The 24,762-nt window shown below is 48.6% G+C and overlaps 1 protein-coding gene and 1 long non-coding RNA gene across 3 annotated transcripts in view; one reads left to right on the forward strand and one right to left on the reverse strand.

Annotated features, from left to right (window-relative positions):
- The window catches only part of ZHX2 (zinc fingers and homeoboxes 2), a 172,975-nt gene that overhangs the window by 24,552 nt on the left and 123,661 nt on the right, over positions 1 to 24,762 (forward strand). The window contains exon 1 of one of the 2 annotated variants that reach the window (XM_049700532.1): positions 19,924 to 20,707. The exons of the other annotated variant lie outside the window; for it this stretch is intronic. The gene's annotated coding sequence lies outside the window, so the exon portion shown is untranslated. Of the gene's footprint in view, positions 1 to 19,923; positions 20,708 to 24,762 lie in introns of those variants that run through there. 2 annotated transcript variants of the gene reach the window in all.
- LOC125961735 (uncharacterized) lies at positions 8,295 to 11,011 on the reverse strand. Its single transcript, XR_007472682.1, has 3 exons — positions 10,215 to 11,011; positions 9,190 to 9,287; positions 8,295 to 9,080 (listed from the first exon to the last, which is right to left on the reverse strand). It is a non-coding gene; the product is annotated as an uncharacterized LOC125961735 (long non-coding RNA).

A 24,762-nucleotide genomic window follows, 5' to 3' on the forward strand; every position in this document is an offset into this window, starting at 1 on the left:
GCCAGGTTACCAAAGCTAGTGAGCGAGTGCCCTTACTAAGATTGAAACCTGACTAGTCTGGGTTGGTGCTCCTAACCAGTAGTTATCAACAAAGACTGTCCATGTTATCACATTTTGCACTGCAAATGCACAAAACAAAGGAAAACCATTTCTTCATAAAACCTGAATCTGGAAGGGACTGGTCTTTCTTGCAGCATCCCAGTGGAGATGGTGAGAAACGCTCTAAGTACCATCTTCTAGGATGAGAGACAGGAAGATGTGAAGTTCCTAGAGAGGAATATAAGGGTCCCAGAGACTCGCCCTCTGAGGTCACGTTGGCTGATGTATCATAACAGAAAGGGCAGAGATGCCTGAAGTGGCTGCAGGAGGAGAAACGCAAAGAGACCAGAAAGAAGAATTGAAAACAGACCTCCCAGGAGAAGAGAAAGCTCACCTCTGTGTAATCCTGTGATGTCATTTAGTTATAGCCTCTGCGAGTGATTTTAGGCAACAGGTGACCTCAGGAGCCATCCTGGGCCTAAGTGACCTGAGCCACATCCTTTACTAGCCTCCAGATCTGTCAGCCACAGAGCCTAAAGTTTAAGAGCAGGCCCTGGAGTAAGACAGATGTGCGTTTGAATCCTGACTCCATCACTTTCCAGCTGTGTGACCTGAGGCTACACTCTGCCACCCTTTCATCATCTGTAAAGAGAGGTAATAATTCTATCTACATCATCCAATCTTTTTGAAGGTTAAGAGAAATCCTATACTTAGAGAAGTCATCACCAAAAGAACTAGAAAACAAAGAGTTGCCTTTGGGGAGTGTTTTTTTGGGGGGGATGGCTAGTTTGTATTATAAGCTGGTGATTTTCATTATAAACCTCTGTAGTATTTGATTTCTTGACCATAAGCATGTATTTCTTTGCTAAAAATATTTTTAAAGTTGGGCTTCCCTGGTGGCGCAGTGGTTGAGAGTCCACCTGCCGATGCAGGGGACATGAGTTCTTGCCCCGGTCCGGGAAGATCCCACATGCCGCGGAGCGGCTGGGCCTGTGAGCCATGGCCGCTGAGCCTGCGCGTCTGGAGCCTGTGCTCCGCAACGGGAGAGGCCACAACAGAGAGAGGCCCACGTACCGCAAAAATATATATATATTTTTTTTTTAAAGCATTTTAAGGGATCATGTAAATCAGCACTGTGCACGATGCTTGGCAAATAGTAAGAGCTTAATAAATGCAGGCTGTTAATGTCTGTGTACCCTGACGACTTGCTGTCACTATTGCCTGGACGCTTCAGGAAAGGAGTCAGCAGGGGTTGCTGTTTCAGCCGAGTGCAGCCCAGAGCTCCAGAATTACAGTGGGAAAGGGGAACCGGGAGCCTTGAGACAGACCTCTTCTTGCCAAATGAATTGTTTTGCTTCCTTGTCCGATGCCATGCTCACCTCCCTGCCGTTGACTTGCTGGTGGGTAAGCAATGCCTTACTCCAGGTCTAACCTTGTACCTGGACTCAGCTAGTGATGATCTTAACTGCCTTAAATCTCTTGGTTCCTGGGCTGTTTCCAAGGCTGTTTGGCCAGGGCTTAGAGAGGGCACAGTGGTGCTCATTGGAATCCAGCGTGGGTTCGCCCAGATCAGGTGGGGCCAGATGAACGTAAGGTTTTTTTCATGGCTTTTCAGCCAGTAGGCGAGGAAAAACCCCACAAATCAGGCATCCCTGGTTGTCATTAAGGTGTTGAGAACACCACTCGTGAGCTCCTTGGGAACATGATGGAGAAGTGTTGGAAGATCCTTTTGGATAAGTTTGCAGGTTAAATGGCCACCCCAAAGGATGCCGACGGACCTGAGTGAAATCGTCTGGACTTAGGTTCCTGGGGGTGGGCCTGGGGTCTCTGGCTCACCCCCATTCTGTCCACATGTTTTTCTGTGGCTTAAATGGAGACCTAAATGCTAGCCCTAGAAGCCATCCAGTCTAGGCTTTGGAATTCACACTACTGCTTACAAGCTACAGTGACACATAAAGACCCTTCACCTCGAAAAGCCTCAGTTTCCTCATCTGTAAAATGGGAGATAGTAACGACTGCCTCGTTGGCTTGTTTTGAGGATTGAACAGGACGAGGTAGGGAGGGCGCTGGGCCCCATTCCTGAGCGCTTGCAAGCATTCAGGCAGCGGTCACTGTCATTTCGCTGTGGTCAGGGATAGCATGGATCTGGGAGCGATAGTGAACTTGTCGGGTGGTAGAGACAGTATCCTAGAAGATCTCAGGGGACAAGAAGAAGGAGCCTAATCTAGCAATTTACAGAACAGCATCACATCCCATGGGAGCTGGGGGTGGAGCCCTGAGGCATCACAGATCCTGGGTGGGAAAGTGTCCAAGGACTGCAGGTCTAGGAGAGTCCAGTGGTGGGAGGAGGGATATAGAGATATCTCTCCACAGCATTGATAGCAGAATGGTGTCTGGAATGGGCGAGCTGGTAACAGCCCCTCTCCCCTGGGTCACAAAGCTCATTGCAGAACTGTGCCCAGTTTGCAGTGTTGTATGTAAAGTGGGACATCCACAAATTAATACGTCAGAGGAGAATGGCAAGAACTGTAGACAGTCTGGAACTAGGGAATGTAAGGCTTCACTTGCTAAAATCCGGAATGTTTGGTGTTGGAGTTTTAGGGGTCAGTAAATGACACAACCCTGTTACCTAGCCAGGTTCAAGACCAATCGAGAGAGACAGAGTCAGACAGGTGTGATCAAAATATATATCCCCTCTGGTCCTTACAGAACCAGACTAGAGGGCATGACTTAGCTAGGTCGCTGACTAGAAGGTCTTTCTAATGCTCCCTGCCCTGCACCCCACACCATAAAGTGTCCATCAGTGAAACTGCGAGTCTGCAAAGATGCACACTCAGGCCATTGCTGCCCTCTGATCAGGGAGAGACAGAACAGGCAGAGAGACTGCATCTCCGATGTTTACAGATTAACTTCACCAAGTCGAGAAATAGACCAGTGACAGTTACCTGCCAACAGGTGCTTTACTCCACTTCCAGGCTGGGGGGGGTGGGGGGGCGGTGGAAACAGGTCCAGGTGTCTAGGTAATTAAGGGAAAGAAGACAGGTGAGGAGTGAGAATGCCCCCTTCACACTTAGGAAGGCTGCCGGAAATAAGCCCCTTCTCGGTGTACAAAGTGCTCTCCATTCATTCACTCAGTGAATCCTCAGATATTTATTGATCACCTATTATGTACCAGGTGGTCTTCCCAGCTCTTGAGGAACCAAACAGATTCCTTACATTCCCAGTCTGGGGTGAGACCGAGAGTAAGCCATAATCGTAACAGGTAAGGAAAACATGTACTATACTCGAAAGTGATAGTTGCTATGGAAAAAATAATAATTCAAGACTTGAAGGAAGTAGGGGAGTGAGCCATAGGGCTATGTGGGAAAAGAGCACCCTAGGCAGAGGGACAAAGCTGGGGCAAAGACCCTAAGGCAGTAGTGCTGAGGGACGAAAGCAAAACAAGGAGACCAATGTGTGCAGCAGAATGGGTGAGAGGGAGAGAGATGGGCCATGAGTGACAGGAGCCAGATGGCCTAGAGCCTGTGGGCCGTGGTCAGGCCCTCACCCATTTTAGTATGCGATGCTTTGTTTGGGTCGCACGTCACAGCACATGTATGATAGTTCTCCTATTATCCCTTTTTACAGAAGAAAAACTGAGAGTCGTAGCCAATAGCCCTCTTTATTTTACAACTGAGAAGACTTACACTCAAGGGCTTCCCTGGTGGCGCAGTGGTTGCGAGTCCGCCTGCCGATGCAGGGGACACGGGTTCGTGCCCCGGTCCGGGAAAATCCCACATGCCGCAGAACGGCTGGGCCCATGAGCCATGGCCGCTGAGCCTGCGCGTCCGGAGCCTGGGCTCTGCAACGGGAGAGGCCACAGCAGTACGAGGCCCGCGTACCGCAAAAAAAAAAAAAAAGAAAGAAAACTTACACTCAAGAGAGGGGAAGTGACTTGCCCAAGGCCACAGAGGGGGAAAATGACATTTACTAGGACTTGGGTCCCCTGATTCTCAGCCTGGAACTCCTTCTCCCACATCTCTGCCCCAGAAAGGAATTCCTTTGAAGGAGGTGGCTCTGGGCCTCTCTTGAAGATTCAGTTCTAGATCATGGAGTTCTTAGATTTTCTATGGGGACTACAGAATTTCCTTTTTTCTTTTCATTGAAGTATAGCTGATTTACAATATTATATTTCAGGTGTATAACATAGTGATTCAACATCTTGATTGAATCAGAATCTGAGTACAATTTAGATTGCACTCAGAATTCCCGTCTTAGTAAGGGGTTTGAGGTGGAAATCCGAAGATGGCTAACTTAAACACACATGTTAATAAATGCCGAAAGAGGGAAAGAAGGTCACTGACTGTAATATAACCATTCACAGGTACTGATTGCTTCCTGGGTACCTGGCCTGTTACAATCTGTTGACAGGTGTTCGCCTCCTTATTCCTTACCACCACCCTCAGGGCTAGGTACTGTCGTTATCTTCATTTTATAGGTGAGGAAACGGAAGCGCAGAAAGATGAGATCACTTGCCCAAGGTCCCACCGGGAGTGAAGAGTTGAGCTGGGCTCAAAGCTCAGGCAGCCTGACTTCAGAGTCTGTGCTCTTAACCCCGCTGCTCACACAGATTAGCCAGACCCACAGGAGGTTACACCAGCCGCAGAAGTGGGGTCACCAAAAGCATATGTCAGTGTCCTGTGAGCAGGCTGGGGAGTAGATGAGCGCTGCCTTCCATTTCCCCACGTTCTTACCTGGATGACACTCCTTTCTCGAAACTTCCCATCAGACACAGGGACTTTCCGAGCTTAATTAGCAAGATGACTTTCAAACACCTCCCCACGAAAGAAGTCCCAAGTAGATCGTGGCTCCCATCCTTCGATGACTTGAAGCATGACTGTCTCTATGTAGAGTTATTTGAGGAGAGAAAGAAACCATCCCCACGGATTGAAAACGGAACTCAGTACGTGCTGATCTGTTGATCGTGATGGTGATGACTAGCACTTATCCAACAGGCTTTCACACACAGTCATTATATCATTCAGCCTCACGAGGGTTGTAGGCTGTCACCACTTCATAGCTAAGGAGGCCGAGATGAATTGGGGAAGGTGAAATGATTTGCTTCGTCACAGTACTGATAAGGCAGGTGGAAAGAGACTCGTACCCAAGTCCGGAGACGACGTTTGATCTATGACTCAGTGCTGGCTGAACGGCCACACTCAAAACGTAGCCCTTAAGACTGTGGGAGCCCTTCACGGGAGGGAGCCCTGCGTCCTGTCTTTCTTCCTGAAAACGAGCACAAAGAGCCATGGCAGATTCCTGGGGGCGTCACCTTAGACTCGAAAGATATTAGAAAAACCAGTTTCTAGGACTGAGTCTCCACTCAAAAGATTGTTTTCATTCTCTGGCATCTGGCTGGCTGTGCCAGTTTTACTAGCTTCGGTTGCCGAGAGATTGACACCATGAGCCACATTTAGGAGTTTGTGTTGATATAACTGTTGTGGAAAAGCACATATTGGTCCCCACCATCTATATGCCTGCGACTAATTTTTTTCTCTCTCTGCCATTTCGTGCAACTTTTGCTTACAGCCTACTTGGCCTAATTGATGCATTGGCTCAGGCCTCCAAGACTGCCAACCTGGAGCCTTGGATCAGTGAAATCAGTTATGACAGACCTGATTATTTACAAGAAAATAAAAGTCACTATAATTAGACCTTCAAAGGAGTACATTTAGGTAGAGAATGAGAAAGCTCAAGTGTAACCTTAGCATGATGTGTTTGGATGTCAGCCCTGAGCAGGTCCTTCTCTGCTCCGTGAAAGGAGGTACTGGGGTGGCTGACACCCTCCTCAGACATGGCCACTTATCAATGCTCAGGACGTAGCTCTCGAGAGATGGAAAGGTGGGCTGATAGAACAAGCATTACATTTGGCACCAGAAGTGGTTTCAGTTCTCAACTCAGCCACTTGTCCTCAATATTGATTTCTTTTATTCAGTTGTAAAATGGGGATAAGAAAGAAGCCCCATCTCGTGACAGGTTGTGAAAATTAAAAGTGATCAAGTAAGACAGGTGTCTAGCCTTGTGCTTGGCATAAGGCAGCAGGCAGAAAGCGCTGAGTGGTAGACGTTCTTACCCCTCTTGAGCATAGCACCTGACCTCCCTGAGCCTCGCTTTTCTTCATTGGAAAATATAGATGAAACCATCTCATACAATGGATGTGAGCACTGGAGGACATGAGGGGTGTGAAAGGGGTTTCATAACCATCTGTGGCCGTTCATGTGTCCGTCTTCCTATTATTATTTTTTAAATACCCATAGTAGTTATCACTTACTGTGTGCATCAGGGGCCAGGCTCTGTAGTAAGAAGGATCGATTTCTTCATTAGGTACAGTAAGCACAGTGCCTGGGGCCCACAATACTTTTAGGGCCCCAGAAAATGTTTCATTTTAATTTCTCTTAAAATGAGAAGAAAAAATGAATATAGTAATAATGACTATAAAATCAAATATTAAAATCCTAAACAATAATAACATAACGATTAATCCAACCTGGAATATATTTGTCTTTATACCAACATAATATTAAAGCCTAATTTTTTATGGGGTTTGTTTTGAGTTTTTTTTAATGTGGGAAGGGACCCACAAATGCAAAAGTGCCCAGGGCTCCCAAATTTACGATGCAGCCTTTGCTGTGGAAACTTTACAAGTGCTAGCCTGGTCATTCTCCGGAAGGTTGTTTTTTTTTTTTAATTCTCATTTTACAGATGAGGAAATCTAAGCTTAAGGAGGTTAAGAAACTCATCCAAAGTCACATGGCAAGTAAAAGCCTATATTATATTAGTCAGGTTGAACTAACAGCTGTAACAACCCCCAAATTTTAATAGCTTAACAGTTTAGGAGTCTGTTTCCTGCTCACACCACAGTTTGGTGTGTATGTCTGCAGGCAGTGTTCCACACAGTGATTCAGGGACCCAGGCTCCTTCCCTCTTGTGGCTGTCTCCCTCTAGTCCTGGGGGCTCTGTCCATTCAGTTGGGAGATGGAGAAAAGTGAACCGCAAGTGGGAGGTTTTTACGGGCCATGCCTGGAGTTGGCCCTCATCACTTCCACTCAAATTCCACTCAAATTTCGGAAAGCTGTCACATGACCACCTGTCACTGCAAGGAATGCTGGGAGTAGTCTAGCTGCTGCCTGGGAGGAAAAGGAGAACATGTATACTGGGGAGCACTCTCAACCCCTGACACAGCGACAGTGTTGGATGCCAGCCCAGGTCTTTTGTACACAAAGTCCACGCTCTTTCCACTCAACTGGTTCTTGTCACTTTTAACTTCCACAAAGCCTCTTTATGGGCCCTTTTCTCCAGCCAGACTCGCCTACTCACTGTTCCCAGGACCAGACCTTCGCCTGCTCAGTCCCAGTTGCTGCGGTAGTGCTAGGAAGAGACATGCTCCGAAAAGAAGCTCCTCCCTGCCCTGGATTCGCTTTCAGGTTACCCTGAGAAAGCTGCTGTCTGTATCTCCCAATCCCGGGCTCACTGGCTGCTTCTGGGCACATGCAGAAGCCAGTGATCGCCTCCTCAGTGTGAGAAAAGGGGGCTCAGCAGAGGGCTTCAGCGGCAGGAGGAAAGAGTTTTGAGCTGGAGACTTGGCTGGACCATGAGCCTTGGGCAAGACATCAGCAGGAAGTGGGTGGCACCCAGTGATCATGCAGCACTAAAGGGCCGCAATCCTGGTATTAATGGGTCATTTGCCAAAAGTGACTCGCGTGGGCTGTCCCTAATCTATCAATGTGTGTTGCCTTTGAACTCACGGGATCCTAAGGGACAAAGCTGCTGGAGCCAGCTGGAGGCTAGATGCCCTGTGGCCACTGCCTGTAACTGTTGGGCAAGCCCAGTGACCCTGGCAGTGTTCCAGTAGTGCCAGTGTTGGTGGGAACTCAGCTCCTTTAGGAGGGATTTATTCCTGAGTTGGAATAAACCCCTCCTCCAGGAAGCCCTCTATGATCCCCACCTCTTCAGAACTCAAGGGCACTTGTTGCCGTTCCACCTATAGATAGGCCCTGCATTGCTTTGTGACCTCATTCATAGTCACCCTCTCTTTATCTGCTGTTGGCCTCAGAGGCAAGGAAACCGAGACCGTGGCCAGAGCCAAGTCGTCAGGGACACTCCTGAGCACTTTGTAGGCATCACAGACTCAACAGCATTTAGTCAGTTCTAACATTTCATCTAGATTCACATCCAGGACTAGTTTATTGTAAGAAGAGGAGTGGTACCCAGGCGGCATCCTTCTTTCTTTTTATTTGAGGGGAAAAGCACACTTTTTATTTAAGTGATGGGAAAAGTACACTAAGGGGAAAAAAAGATTTTGTCTGTAGTCATCTGAAACATTCATGGTCATCCCCTCGTCTTTGTAAGGTGAATACAGTCGCAGTGGATACCTGTGTCTGTGTCCAAAACAATACAGCTTCAATCAGATCTGGTCATGTGCCCTGGCTGCCATCGCCAGCTGATAGACACTGGACCCGTTCCCTCATTTCTCTCTGCCTGTTTCCTTATCTGTCAAGCCGAGATCCGACTGGGGCTAGCTCGTGGGGTGGCTGTGAGTTTAAAATGAGAGCATATCAAGACGACACTTGGCACGCAGCTCTCCTCCCAGCCCCCCTCGGTCTCTAGCACAGGCGCAAAACCTTGCTTCAGAATGTGTCTTGCAAGAAGACTTGGCATCCAGGACGCACCCTGGGAAGAATTTGTTTTTGTTTTAATGCCGAGGACGTTTGCATGAAAACAGGATCTTCGTTGCTTAGGAATTGATCAACTCCTGCTGCTGCTTTTCCTCTGCTGAAGTGCTAGTCCCATATTGGTCACAGGCGAAGGAGGAACGGTAGGGATGCCTGGGACCGCCGCAGATACAGGATCGTGGCCCCTCGGGGCTGGTTTCGGAGGCCACGGAGTCAAAAGAGAATCAGGAATCCATCCTAGGCTGAAAAGAGCTGGCAAGTAAAGGGTGCCTCAGCCGAAGGACTGCCACGTGAGTGAAGATTTTCTGCAGGTCTACTGTGTTCTGGATGCTCAAGGAAGAAGTGAAGAGACAAGGAGTTTAAGGCATGGCCTCCACCCGCAAGGATAAAAATGTAACAAAGAAGGCGGCAGGCAAGAGTGATAGGAATCAGTACGTACAGCGGAGAGACTGGGGGTCAGGAGCCGGATAGACTCGGGGGTAGACACACGGCTTAACCTCTCTGCTCCCCAGTTTCCTCACGGACAAAGTAACACCCCTATGAGGATTAAATGAGATGCTACGTGTTAAATGCCTGGCATTGAGTAAGCACTCAATAAAGCCAAACTGTTATCATTAATATTAATAATAACCATTCATCATAAAACCAGATACTCTCCATCCTACGGAAGAGATAGCCAGAGGACCACAGAAGGCTGTTTAGAGGAAGGACCTGAGCTTGATTTGTCACAGCTGTGTCCACTGCAGACAGTTCTGGGGGAGGTTTGGGGATGCTTTCCAAGACATCGAAGTCAAACTGCTTACAGGAACTTGGAGGAGGGTTTCCAGGACTTCTGGTCCGTAGGCACCCCACCCCGACCCGTTTGTGGCCCCAGCCTGGTCCCACGGACATCGGCACAGAAAGGACAGAGAAGAGCCCAGAGTGACAGCTCAACCGGTCAGGCCCTTCCTGTTTGCCTCCACGCTTGGCTTCCAGAAGGTAGTTGGGTGTTTGTGTCCAAATGCCCAGGAGAAGCCAGACGCCTTTCTCTTTCTGTGTCCTTTATATATGCTAATCAAAGCCGACAGCCTGCAGAAAAGATCTGCTTGGCAAAGCCCTGCTCCCTTGCCTTGGCCTGCGCACCCTCCCCAGCCTTCCCCTCCCATCTGCCTATCCAGGGGCGTCCATAAATCCAGCTTTCGGAGCCCTTGGGGGCTGGCAAGGCCGCCACGGACCTCAGTCACATCGCAGTGGAAACAATTGAAAACCACTTGGCAAAACTATGGGGTGATCTAATGTTTTATAGCAAGAATACGTTTCTTCCTCCCCATTCTTATTCAAGCCTTGGGGGGAAAGCCGGCTGCCCTCCAAGCTTGGTCAGGCTGGTACCCCAGGGTTCCTGGCTCTTTACCCCCCACACCCCACCGTCTCAGATCACCCCGCAGCGGGGTGTCACAGGCCCTGGAGAAGCAGATCCGGCCTTACCTTCCTGAGTCGCCTGGCTGCCTTGGTCCCCTCAGAGGTGAGGCTGTGGCCACAGGGGCCTGTGGGGAGGCCCATATATGGAGCCTGGAGAATGTGGGTTCTGGCAGGTGGCCTGGAAAAAAATGGCCGTGTTCTGAGGGTGAACTCCGCTGGATTATAAATAGCACTGTCTCCCTCCCCTCCAACTCGCGATGTCTGTCACTGCAGGGCTGACAGTTTAAATTCAAGAGGGCCGAGCAGGACAGGGGGGCGGGGAGTGGGGAGGACGGGGAGATGCCAGATCGCGCAGGAGGTTCAGCTGCTGTCTTGGGATTGATAAAGAGAATCATCACCAGCCAGACGATGGGGCTGGAGTGGGACACATTTGGGAGCAGCAGAATGACTACTGATTTAATGCATTTTCAGAAGCCAAGTAAGCATTAGGGGAAAACAAAGAGAAGTTCTACGTCCAGGAGATGGTTTTAGAGACGCTTTAGAGCCTCTAAAAAATAATAATGAAAATCAGCTGCCTCAAAATATAAAAGGTTTCTCTCTGGTTCTGAAAGGTCAGCTGTCCTGGCCTCCAAATCAAAACCCACGGCCAGGGCTTCCCTGGTGGCGCAGTGGTTGAGAGTCCGCCTGCCGATGCAGGGGACACGGGTTCGTGCCCCGGTCCGGGAGGATCCCACATGCTGCGGAGCGGCTGGGCCCGTGAGCCATGGCCGCTGAGCCTGCGCGTACGGAGCCTGTGCTCCGCAACAGGAGAGGCCACAGCAGTGAGAGGCCCGCGTACCGCAAAATAAATAAATAAATAAATAAATAAACCTACGGCCAGGTGCCCACAAAGGCCCATCCCTTGAGCCTTCCCCCAGGGGATTTCTCAGTGGGTTTTTGTGTCTCTCGGACACCGAGGAAGCAAGGGCACTCCTTCTCTACAAACCTCAGCACGTTTTGCTCAACACAGGGAGGGTGATGAATTTAGAAGGCATTAGAAAATAAAGAAGTAAAGGAGTGTGCGGCCCAGGCTTAGAAAGCCAACCAGTCGCTCACACCTGGGGAATAGTGATGGCGGGGAGGTGTCTCAGCAAATTCTGAGTTCTGGAGGAAAGGCGGGCCGCTTCTGCAGGGTCCTTGTCTGTGTCTTTGGCTCTGCAAGGTGCTCCTGGGGACCAGCGGCCAGGTCTCCTGATTGGCTGCCCCTCCATCCATGGTAGAAACTCCGTGGTAGGAACGGCAGGAGCTCTGCTGGGCGTCTTGGTGGGACACACGTGCCCGGGAGGGCGTTGGGGGCTGGCAACCCCTCCATGGGTGTTGGTGATTCCTCTGTAAACAGGCAGAGCTGCCCACAGTCACTTGTGTCCTTCATCTCAGCACTTGTGGCTTTTGCGTCCATAGCAGTGATTTGGAAATGGGTTAAGTGATGGGTTTCTCCTCTCCTACCTTTATAATTCTCACTTCCTGTGCTCTATGGAGTGATGTTCGAAATTAAGCATGTAAAAAACAAAAACAAGAAAAGAGGAGCAGGCAAACTTCTGTATCTTTTGGACGCACCTCAAAAGAAGGTCTCCAGACCCCACAGAAGGCAGGCACCGAGCAGAGGTGAGGTGTGCGTGGGTGGACATCGGAACTTGACTCCGGGTTGGATTTGGAAGGAGCATCTAAGGGAGCGGCGGTTTTCAGCTGCGCTTTAGGAACGCTGTTGGGGGAGGTGCCTCAGAGGCCAAAACAAAAAGGGCCTCCCAGACCCTCGTGCCTATTTCAAGCAAAGTGGCTCCACGTCTACCTGTTTTAGGTATCAGATTGCATTTTCTTTTAAAGGATTTCATGCCTTAAAAAGTTTGCAAACCAGCATGGCAACTGGCTCTGTCATTTTAATGCTGGGTAAATGGAAGAGAGGGAAGGGGATTTTCCCAAGGTCATGGCCCAAGGCCAAGACCTCTGACTGGGTACATGCTGTGCTCAGGGCTCTTCTTTTGGGAAGGGAAATCCCAGGGTGCTGGGACTGGGAGGGACCACAGAGAGCATCTTATCAACCCCCTTCCTTCAGTAACTGAGGCCCTGGGAGATGATGGGATTTGTTCAAGGCGCAGTCAGTGCCAGACCTGGGGCCTGAAGCCGTCTCAGATGCTCATAATAGAGGCAGGATGTGCCGTGAGAACCCAAAATGGTGGGTCTGATCCAATCTGTACAGCTTCCCAGAGGAAGTGACACTGAGCTGAGATGGAAAGATGTTGAGTAGAAAGGTGACGAGGGCCAAGGAGAGCTTCCAAGCAGAGGAACCACACGTGTGCTTGGTCCTATGCCCCTCCTATTGCTCCCGGGAAGCAGGGGCTCGAAAGAGATGTCAGCTCTCGTGCAAAGGCTGCTCCCATATGTCTCTGCGTTGACCTCTTTGCGGAGGGAATGTGGAAAATGAGTGGCGTCACCACCTGCCAGGTCAGGCCGCGTCTGTGGCCTCTCAGAGCGGCCCCCTGGCAGCCCTGGAGCCCAGCTTATCAGGAACAGAGCCCGGGCGGGATGGCCGTTGCTGGGAGGCTTCCTGCCGCAGGATTTGAATACATAATGTGCCTCAGCTGATCTGAGCTGTGAGAAAGTCCAGACGGCCTGTTCCAGACAGGAGAGGACATCGCAGGGACGGCGGCGTTCGTTCTCAGGGCAACTCCCTGGGACTTCTTGCAGAGGATGTTAGTCTCTCTCTCTGGGCGTGGACTTCCCATGAGGATAGGATGTGCCCTGGTTGGGCCCCCGGTTCTTGTTTCTGGTCCTGGGGTGTAGAATGTATTCCTTTATCAAGACTGAAGGAGGACTTGGGTAAAAATCCCCGGAAATGGGAACATTGATCATCGTCACCCAGATACACTTTAAAAACAAATACAAGTTATCTATTTTATATACTCCAATAAAAAAACCCCAAAAATACGTGTTCTTTACGACGCAACATCCCAGGAAAAGGATTCCTGTTCTTCTCTTCCATTTTCTGGGACATGCGAAAAGTAGCACCTGCGCATGCCTGCAGAGCCCATCTCATCTAATCTTGGGCTCTCAGCTACTCTCCAGCAGCACCAAGGGGGAATCTGGGGCCGCCCAGGAGAGAGTGCGGGGATTTCTAAATCCACAAGTCCATCGGAGGAGACCTCCCAGTCACTCCCGTTTTCTGATATGCCTTCGGAGGCGGGACTTCTACGTGAGATGTCTTCCTTTGCGTTCATGAGATTCACAGCCTCCATCCTGACGTGCCCACTGCGGTCCTGCGAGCACGTGCAGACGCCAGCTTGACGCTTCAGGCTTTTCTCAAGGCCCGTCTGAGGAGCAGTCGTCCTGCAAGACGCTCTATGACAAAGGGTTCCGTTGTCGTGTTAGTTTGGGAAATGCTGCACACTGATTCCTCCTGTGTGTTAGGACTCTGCTCAGGTAGCATCACCTCCGAGAGGTCTTCCCAGACCTCCACCCCCTTACCTGCTCTGTTCCTGCTTTCACATCCTCATTTTACACTTGTCTGTTTACCTCTGTGTTGTCCGTCTCCCCTGCACTAATGCTGCTCCCCCCGTTCTTGCTTGGCTGTCTTGTTCAGGACTGTATCCCTCGTGCCCAGAACACTGCCTGGTTCAATAAGAGAATGTGTCAAATGAACACATGGACCAATCAATATGTTCAAACGCTCAGGACTCCTTCATACATAATTCTGTTTAGCTCTATTTAGCTCAGTATTTTTTCATCCTTCTTTCCCCTTTATTTATTTATTTATTTATTTTTGCGGTACGCGGGCCTCTCACTGTTGTGGCCTCTCCCCTTGCGGAGCACAGGCTCCGGACGCGCAGGCTCAGCGGCCATGGCTCACGGGCCCAGCCACTCCGCGGCATGTGGGATCTTCCCGGATTGGGGCACGAACCCGTGTCCCCTGCATTGGCAGGCGGACTCTCAACCACTGCGCCACCAGGGAAGCCCTCCCCTTTTCTTTAAATGCCCAGCTCATCTCACGTCACGTAGGACCAAGTCACATTTGACCCTGGGAGGCCAGCCCTGACCACCCTGCCGAGAGTGGCAGGCCTCCCCGTCCCACTCTGTCTCGTCACCAGGTTTCATTTCCTCCGTGGTCTGCTGACCAGTGGAAATGGGCTTCTTCACTAGTTCGCTCACTCCTCTGCTCTGAATTCTACGAGGGCAGGGACCTTGTCTGTCCTGGTTCACCACTGACTCCCCTGTACCTAGAACAGTGCCTGGGAAGTGCTCGGTAATGATTTGCTGCGTGAATAACCCTCTTTTCTGACTAACCCTCATCCACAGCCCATAGAACTTAAATTCCACCAAACACACTCTGGGACATGCTGTTTTCTGTCAACTCTCACCACCAGTTGCCAGCCATCTGGTACAGCGGATGCTCTACCAGATCAAGACACCAAGTGTCAGAAAGGGAAGGGATGACAGAGGCCATCTACCCAGAGCCCCTGTTTTTTGGAGGGAGAAATAGAGGCTCTCAGAGGGCAGTTGGCCAATTCAGGACTGGTCCACCAAGACTCCTGTCTCTTATTTGGGTTATACTCCTGCCTTAGTTTCCCGGGGCTACTGTGACAAACTACCACAAACATGGTGGCTTAAGGCAACGCACGTGTTCTCTGACAGTTCTGGAGGTGAGAAGTCTGAAATGGGTCTCACTGGGCTAAAAGCACAGCGTTGGCAGGACTCTGTCTTCTGGAGGCTCTAAGGGAGAATTCATTTCCTTGTCTTTTCCAGATTCTAGAGCTGCCTGTATTCCTTGCCTCACAGCCCCTTCCTCCATCTTCCAAGCCAGCAGTGCCGACTGAGTCTTTCTCGAGCTGCTTCGCTCTGACTTTGACCCTCCTGCCTCCCTCTTTCACTTCTCAGGACCTTTGTGATTACACTGGGCCCATCCGGATAGGCCAGCATAATCTCCCCTTGGCAACAACCTTAATCACATCTGCAAAGACCCTTTGGCATGTAAGGGGACATATTCACAGGTACTGGGGGTTAGGGCGTGGCCTATTTGGAGGGGGCGTTGTTCCGTGCGCCACACCTCCCAACGCCTCATCTGCTTGTTGGTCCACCCTCAGGCGAATGTACGTTCTCCCCGCACATGCCCCAGCACTTTCTGCGTCTCTCAGTTGCAGTACTTGTCGCGTCACTTTATAGCTCATTCAGTGTCTGGCTGGCTGGCTAGGCCATGACTGCCTCACGGGCAGGGCCTGGCCATCTCTGTGCCAGCTGTTGGACATTCCTGGCACTTAGAAAGCACATGGGGAGTGCAGGTTGCCTTGGGTGAGACCGAAGTGTTCCATATTCGTTTTACTGCACTCTCCCCATCCCCATTTCCATTCAGCGACTGAAGGGGCCTCCCGCAGGTTCTGGTGTTCAAGTTCTGCCCTGGGGTCAGTCCTCACCGAGATCGAGAGAGACTCGGGCCACATCCACATTTTTTAGACTCCTGGCATGTTAAAATATGAAAAAAAAATATTAAAACTGATTATAGAAATTGAAGATCTGTAAAATAATTAAACCAGCAGGTTAACTCTTTTGACATCCAAAATACAATGCTATAGAATCGTCTTGTAAGCTTCCTGCAGGTTTACATTTAAAATACATTAATTCAGGGTATTCTACCTGTGTTGTAGGCCCAAAGTCAGACAGCCACGTATGTGTGTTGTAGTCCCAAATTCAGATAGCCACATATGTGTCTTGCAGGGACTGTCAAAAGTTTAAGTGTATGCCCGTTCATGAAGGAGAGGCCTGGCCCAAGAAGCCTTCCTACTCACGTCCCCAGGCCTCTGGCCCTTGCAAGAGCCCATGCTTGGAATAAAGGCTGAAGGAAAAGCCTTTGGGATGCAATTTAATACTCAGGATCAGACCCTGGGCAAGTCACATCCCTCATCCAAACTACTTGTACTCAGCTGGCCTGGAGCCCATGACCTCTAAATTCCCTTTTCACCAACATCTTATTACCTGGAGGGATCTAGGACAGATTCTGGTGACTGGTTTCAGGTTCTAATGCAGCCATGATGACAGTTTTGCTTCTGGCCTGAGCCAGTAAGTGACTGGATCACTGACTTTCCTTTCCTGGACATCCTAGCAGTTTCCTTCTGTTCTCCCCAGCGTTCCTGGCCTTACAGAATCCTACAGCACTGGAACATTGGCACCTCAGAGAGATCTGGTCCTGTCTCCCCATCTGAGGTCAGAGGGTAAACCACCTTCCCCATGCATCTAAGTTGGGACTGAACCCCGGGTCTCCCAGCTGCTTGCCCCCTGATGTTTCTGCTATACCATATCAGGCTGGAAGGGGTAGGGTAGTTTCTTACTCTGCAGGGAGTACAGATTGAAAAGCACAGAAAACCCTGATTTTGAAGTAGCTTTGATGGCTTTTAGAAAGAAAACAAGACCAAAAAAAAAATCATAAATAGTTGAAAATAATTTGTATGTTTGTGTGTTATATGCTTTTCTATTTCTTTTTTTTTTTTTTAACATCTTTACTGGAGTATAATTGCTTTACAATGGTGTGTTAGTTTCTGCTTTATAGCAAAGTGAATCAGCTATACGTATACATATATCCCCATATCCCCTCCTTCTTGCGTCTCCCTCCCACCCTCCCTATCCCACCCCTCTAGGTGGTCACAAAGCACCGAGCTGATCTCCCTGTGCTATGTGGCTGCTTCCCACTAGCTATATATTTTACATTTGGTAGTGTATCTATGTCCATGCCACTCTCTCACTTCGTCCCAGCTTACCCTTCCCCCTCCCCGTGTCCTCAAGTCCATTCTCTATGCCTGCGTCTTTATTCCTTTCCTGACGCTAGGTTCCTCAGAACCATTTTTCTTTTTTCTTTTTTTTTAGATTCCATATATATGTGTTAGCATACGGTATTTGTTTTTCTCTTTCTGATTTACTTCATTCTGTATGACAGTCTCTAGGTCCATCCACCTCACTACAAATAACTCAATTTCATTTCTTTTTATGGCTGAGTAATATTCCATTGTATACATGTGTCACATCTTCTTTATCCATTCATCTGTCGATGGACACTTAGGTTGCTTCTATGTCCTGGCTATTGTAAATAGAGCTGCAATGAACATTGTGGTGCATGACTCTTTTTGAGTTATGGTTTTCTCAGGGTATATGCCCAGTAGTGGGACTGCTGGGTCATATGGTAGTTCTGTTTTTAGTTTTTAGAGGAACCTCCATACTGTTCCATAGTGGCTGGAGAGGGTGTGGAGAAAAGGGAATCCTCTTGCACTGTTGGTGGGAATGCTTTTCTATTTCTATGTCCTATTTTACAATAAAAACACATTTTAAAAGTCACAAAAACTAAACTAAATAAATGGGGTTCCAGGTCCTCAAGTCAGCTGGGAACCCTTTACTCCTTTCCTGAGCTCTTTCAGGCCTGTTCTCTTTCAATCCGCTTCATAAAGCCTCCTCCAGCCCCCTACCCACCGTGGCCCCTGCACGCCTGCATCTATGGCTTGGGCTGGTCCATCCGTTCATTCATTTGTTCCTCTGTCCATCGAGTAGTTATGACGGTCCTCGTCTATTTCATGCACCACGTACCCCTAGGTTGCCCATGATGACATAGTAAAAATAGCACAGACCCAGGTGTCCAGCAGAGACCTGTGCTTCTCTCTGTCTTAACCTCTCTGGGCCTCAGATTGCTCATTTGCGAGTAAGGGGCCTGTCCTGAGTCAGGCTTGCACACCCAAATGCATACAGAGGTCAGGCAGGTGAAGAGAATGAGGGAGGCGAGCTAGGGGTAAGTCACAGGAGTGGCGGCGACGTGGGCAAGTTAGAGCATCCACGCCCAGTCTAAAGCGGAAACTGGCCACTGAACTCCCACTGACTGTTCCCATGCAGGGGTATGGATTCAGTGAGGCCAGGGAGCCCCTTATTCATTTTTTATGCTGGAAATCTTGATTTTTAGGAGGTATTCCCAAAATGTTTAAAGCAGTGTATAAAGTCAAAGAAAACATATCTAAGGGCCAAATCCAGCATCAGCCACCTGTTTGCAAGGCCTGGGCCAGAGCCTCGGTAGGTTGCATTCCGGCTTTCCCACTCGGACGGGGGGGGGGGGGGGATGCTGCCACGCCTGCCTCGCTTCCTTCGGGCATGGATGTGTGTTTTTCCCTCTGCAGTCCAGGCATTCATTGTCCCTGGAAGATAGCAGAGGCTCAATTAAAGATAGCTATAAAGGGCTAGATCCCCGTGTTGTACTCCTGTGTGCTGCCCCCGTCCCACCAAGACCAGCACAGCGCTGGGTATACAGAGTAGGACCAGTAACGTGTACTTATTAAATAAGCAGCAACTTTGAATGGTATTATGGAATCAGTTACGAAGTAGGTACAGAGAAGCCCGCGGATTTTGGCAAAATGGGCGTAATATTTGGTAAAGAGGCTGACCCACCTGAATCCTCTAAGAGAGACCCCTGGTCTGTAATTTATCCTCCTCCCTTGTATAGGTAAGAGAAATGGAGACTTGCTGGTTTATATCATTTTTTCAAAGGCTGCAGCAGCCCCTCCGGGCCTAAAGTAATTTATTCCTTCAAGCCATCAATTTGTCTCACCCTGCCTTTATTCCCTCCTTCATTGTCCCCTCTTCACCAGGAGGAGCTAGCAGACAACTCAAGGACATGTCTTACTTACCAGGGGCAGGACTTGGGCTTTGGACAGAAAAGAAGCCCATTATGCCCCAAATCTGTGCCTGTGAGGGTGATCGCACCTTTTCGCAGCTGAAGGGAACACAAAGAAACACTTGAGCCCAGTGGCATCGGCGGGAAAATGGGCCATTCTTCTCGCTGCGCCCCATTCCCACCAGCCCTCCGCTTAACCTCCAAGCAAGAGAGGCCCCAGTCTCTAGCAGGTTTCTCTGCTGGATACTCCAACAACGTATTAGCATATTTTGCATTTAAAAAGGACTTGGAAAATGAATTAAATGATTGGCATGGTGTTTCAAAAGGTTCTTCCAAACTACTAGTAATTGTGTGGTTTTAAAATACACCATTCCCGCCTGAAATACCCCAGGCCTGGCAGGCAGCTTAATCAGGAGACATTGTACCAGGCAGGGGTATATTTTAAGGCTCGTGATACCCAGTGATTGCCTGAACAGTACCTGGAGACTTGCTAAAGAGAACCTTGTCCTAGTTTTTCAGCAGAGCTGACAGTTCATTTTCCTCCCTTACAGAGCTGAGATTTACACCAATTTCAAACCTCTTTTTTAATGAAAGGGACTGGATCAGCCCTGTAATCATCTACTGAGGCACCAGGCAGTGTAGACAGTATCCCAGCTCTGACGATGAGCTAAGTGAGGTGGAGCTGGGTGCTAGGTTGGTCACTTATGGCACTGCTGTGGCCAGAGGGGCTCAGGGCGGGGGGCGGGGGGAGCACGAGTGTGATGGAAGCTTCCAGAACATGCTTGGGAAAATGCTATTCTGGTCCAATCTCCTCATTTTTCAGGTGAAGAAGATGGAACCCAGAAAGACTATTACTTGCCCAGCGTCACAAGCCCTTTTCACTCTTTCATGACAGTAGAATTCAGATCTCCTGACTCTTAATCCAGATTTGTTATTTTTTTCAAGTCCAGAGAAAAGAAAACCAATCAGGAGATCAGGGTGTGGGGTTGAGTAGGATTCCTAGGGGGAGGTTAGGAAGTCTGAGATGGAGGAATTTAGGAATGAACAGCTATGGGAGAACCTCCGGCTTTTTAGAAAAACTGAGGGTTGTTATTCATTATTCTAATTAATGATGATAATGATAAAGGTAACAATTGCTAACATTTGCGTGCTTTCTCGGAGCCAAGCGCTGTGCCCGGTGCCGTACCTGTATTATCTCCTTTAATCCTCACACACCTCTGGGAAGCAGGTCAGTACTAACATAACCCTGTTTTACTGATGAGAAAACTGAGGCCCAGGGTGACCCAGATCAGACTTCAGAATCAGAATCTTTAGGGAAAAAAAGGAGAGAATCCATAAGCAAGTGATCAGGAAATGGTAGGATGGGGCCAACAGGCCCCTGGAAAGTATTAAGAACAGAGACAAGATGAGGGAGAAAAGAGCTGGAACAGAGGAGAGCCCTGGGGGGGCAGCTAGAAGGTTCCGGTCAAGAGTGAGGTGCAGTGTGCGTGGAACAAAGGGACCTCTGTGAAGTGGGCGCTGATGTCTGTGGGGAGGGCAGCTCTGACCTCAGGGCGGAAACACAGACCTGGGCTCAGGAGGAATGAAGCAAAAATTCCTGTAGAGTGTGTGTGCGTGCGTGAGTGTGTGTGTGTGTCCTCCTCCTACACACATCCCTCAGGAGCGACTGCCGTAAGGGAGGGTGTGTCCTCAAACCAGCTCAGCCTGGGTCGTTGTGTGGAAAAAGAATGAGAGGACTGATCGAAAGAAAAACCAAAACCTGGGAAGACGGGGAAAGCCATGACTGAAGTGTTGCCCCCAGTGTCTGACCGCGGAACCTCAGGAGACGCCCTCCCACAACACACCTGTTTGACGGAGAGCCGCCCGTGCTGTCGTGAGATGACTGTGCGGGGTACGGATGGGAGTGGATGCACGGAGGCAGCCCCAGTGCACGTGGGCCGAGATGGACTATGGGATGGGGTGGGGGGCAGGGCGGTGCTGCCCCGAAGGGCTGCATGGTCTATTTCATCTGATATTTTTCCCACCCCTTCCTGAGGATGATGGATTGTATATGTGAAAGGGCTCTTGGATGACTAGTGCCAGGTTGTTCTCATTGGGAACATAAAGTACAGTGGGTTTGGGGTCCACCAGGGTCTTGTGGGCTGGCTTCTGTTTTACACAGAGTATCCAGGAGATGGCAGATACTAATTCATTGATCCCACAAATTGAGGGTATTGATCTTCTTTTAAACAGTCATTGAAATACTGAATTTCAGCGAAAAGTTAGAAAACATTTACTTAACTCTGCACCAGTGATTGACTAGAATATTGCACGACTATTTTAATGTTGGTTATGAGAACTGTGTAATAATAAGGGTAGATACTTGCATGGGACATTAGGTAAAACGAGGAATATATAAAGGGTATGTGTAGTAGAAGGACATTTTTTAAAGAATCTGGGTATGCCCAAAGTCAGAGACGTTAAGTAACTTGCCCAAAGTCACACAGCTGTTGAGTGGCTGAGCCAGAATTCAACGCAGACAGAGTGCATCCTCTTAATCACCACTACACTACCAAGGGCATCTTATGATACACCTTTAACTCCAAATCTGCAAATCCAAAATCATTTGTTTGACTGCAGAACTCGCATGTAAGCGAGGCCCGTTACCTTTTACTCTCACTAAACAACTTTAAGAACTTACAACAGTGGTTAGAGCGGTTGGAACTGTACTTTTCAGAATTTATTTAACGTGTTTATATTCCCTTTAGAAGGATATGCGCACATATACATTCATATAAATTAGAAAATAAGAATAAGAACAATATGAAAACTCTCCCACCTTATTCTAGGAGCAGGGCAAGAGTCTCTCTACTTAAGCACTGTTGGGACTCTTAGTCCCTTTGTGCTGCTATAACAAAATGCCATGGACTGAGTCTATGGTGTTTTGAGTATATGGCTCATAAACAACAGAAACTTATTGCTCACAGTTCTGTGGGCTTAAAGTCCAAAATCAAGGGGCTGTCAGATTCAGTATCTGGTGAGGGCCCACTTCCTGGTTTATAGATGGCTGTCTTCTCACTGTGTCCTCACATGGAGGAAGGGGCAAGGGAGCTCTCTGGGGTCTCTTTTGTAAAGGCACTAATCCCATTCATGAGGACCCCATCCTTACGACCTAATTACCTCTCTAAGGCCCCAACCTCCTAATGCCATCACCCTTGGGCATTAGGATTTAACATACAGATTTTGGTGGGGGACACAAACATTCAGTATAGCAGGGACCAAACATAAAAGACTGGCTCCACCTTCCAGTGCTAAGGAACTTAGGGGTGAGACCAAATGTACAAGCAAAGTCATGTTGAGGGCTCTGAGTGTTAAGAGTGCCAAAAGGATACAAAATAAATGACCTCAGGTGGAATTCAGCCTGACAGGTTTTCTGCATGTAAAAGGTAAGTTTGGAGTGGCATTTTGAAGTAGCAATGGCCCCCAGACTGGCAGAAGGAATGGCATGGACCAATTGTGAAGGGAAGTCTGTTGATGAGGAAGTGGGCTTGTCGTTCTAGACAGGGAGAACCTGCTCATGCCACGTCGAGGGGGACGGAAAGGGGGAAATTTCCCCCTACCCCTCTTGAGTTCTTTTGTCTGGTCTAATCATTAAATTGACACATGACCAATTAACAGGAGAAAAAGCCAGTTTTATTCATAAGCATGGAGGTTCTGTAGAAACGGGATGCCCTCCCTCAAGTGACCAAAGCAGGCTGTTTATATATCACTTTTTGACAAAGAAGAAACAGTTCTTTGTGAAGATAGAGCAAAACAAAGGGGCTTGTGCTTGGGGTAGCGGACTAATGAAGAAGTAACAAAGTTTGTTTCTATAGCTTTCTTAGCCTTGACTTTCCTAACTCTGGTGAGAAGGATGTTTTCTATCCTCCTGATATAGGGAGGGTACCTTCACATGGGAGATTTATGCCCCACTTTCAGGGGGAAAGTTGGGGATCAGAATGGGTTTTTTAAATGTCATTTCTTGCCACCGGCTGTTTCTCAAGTAACTTTCATTCAAAGTAATCAATACGTCACTGAGACATATTGTGGGGGTGGTCTGCCCTACATAAAGGGACTCTATCATGTGAAGTTTTGAATGTGACTGAACACGCAGAGGAAGCGCACCTGGGAAACCAGTACCAAACCTCCCTTTGATCTTGGTTATCGTAAAAGCTAGCCTGACTGCAACCGCAACAGCCTTCAGATGCCCACCACCCTTTCCAAAACAAGAACCGGTTCGGTGAGGTCACCTGCTGGTCACCCCATTTGCATTTGGTGGTCAGTGCTGGTCAGGGTGTAATTCAGCTAAATGAACTTTGCAAATTCCTGATGATTTTACAGGCAGGAATGGAGGCCGAGACTTTGAGATTTTAAAAATGCATTTCAGAAGTACCATCACGTTAGAGCTTCCTTTCGGTCCCTTGGGGTGGCCACCAAGTAAACAGCTTAATTTCCATCCCAGCTGGAGGTACAGAACGCTGCATTCACGCTCACCAACAGATAAATGTCTCCTGTCCCTGGCAGTGCTTAATGGCTTTTAGTAGAGTTAAGGCTGGGAAGAAAGGAACTGACTTCCTCTTATTGGGTAAAATTGAAACCCCGAGGAGACGATTCCATTTCAGGCAGACCCTTTCCTTCTCAGATGACTCATCCACAGCCCAGCCAACTCCCTTTCAGCCCATTCAGGTAAAATGGAAGACAGGGGCCACCCGACCGGGCAGGCGGCGAGGGGGGCTGGTGAGCTGGGTGTTTGGGGTTTGTTAGCTGAGGATTTGCATTTCTAATAAGGGCCACGTCCTGGGAAGCTGCAGCCCAGTGGCTGCGAATGTTTTTTTTTTTTAGTATATATAATTTTATTTTAATTTAATTTTATTTTTTAATTTTCATTGGGGTATAATTGATTTACAATGTTGTGTTAGTTTCAGGTGTACAGCAAAGTGAATCTGTTCTTCATATACATATATCCACTCTTTTTTAGGTTCTTTTCCCATATAGGCCATTACAGAGTATTGAGGAGAGTTCCCTGTGCTATCCTGTAGGTCCTTATTGTGGCTGCGAGTCTCTTCAGCTCTCTGCGGGTCTCTTTAGCTCTCTAAGCGCTCTGTTTTGCCGGGACCAAGGCAAGAGTCTTCAGCATGAATAAATAGCTGTGGAGAAGGAGGGGAAACGGCGGGATGGGGGAGTACCAGAAGCACTGAGCCTTTAAAATGGTATTGTAGCAAGACTCAGGGCTCCCTGGGGAAGTCCTCGCCAGCCTGTCCCTCACCTGCCCTTCGTCTATGTAAGAGAAACTTATTAAATGGTGCACTCCAAGATTTTGAGATTTACTGTTATTTCTCCAAAGAGAAGTCAGTAGGCATGTCTATCCCAGCATTATTTATACAGTAGAAAGTTAGGAAAAGAAAAACAATGTCCAACAAGAGGTGAATGATAAAATAATTCAACGATTAAATAAATTCATTCTTAAGTAAATAAGTAGTAGAAATCCTTAAGTCAACAGTATGTCTATTAAGTAATGTGATTCTTTTCAATGTTAAATGAAAAATGCAGGATACGTGTTGTACATAGAGTTTTTATTTTTTAAAAAACAGACACACAGGGCTTCCCTGGTGGCGCAGTGGTTGAGAGTCCGCCTGCCGATGCAGGGAACAGGGGTTCGTGCCCCGGTCTGGGAAGATCCCACATGCTGCGGAGCGGCTGGGCCCGTGAGCCATGGCCGCTGAGCCTGCGCGTCCGGAGCCTGTGCTCCGCAACAGGAGAGGCCACAACAGTGAGAGGCCCGCGTACCAAAAAAAAAAAAACAGGCACACAGATGGAAACATAGCAAAATGTTAATGCAGTTAATCCTTAGACGTGGAATCAGAGATTATGTTTCCTCTTCTATTTCTAAATTTCCGACAATGGAAATTTTTCTTTTTTTTCTGATCG

Source organism: Orcinus orca, chromosome 17, assembly GCF_937001465.1.
Source record: "Orcinus orca chromosome 17, mOrcOrc1.1, whole genome shotgun sequence".
NCBI classification, from domain to species: domain Eukaryota; kingdom Metazoa; phylum Chordata; class Mammalia; order Artiodactyla; family Delphinidae; genus Orcinus; species Orcinus orca.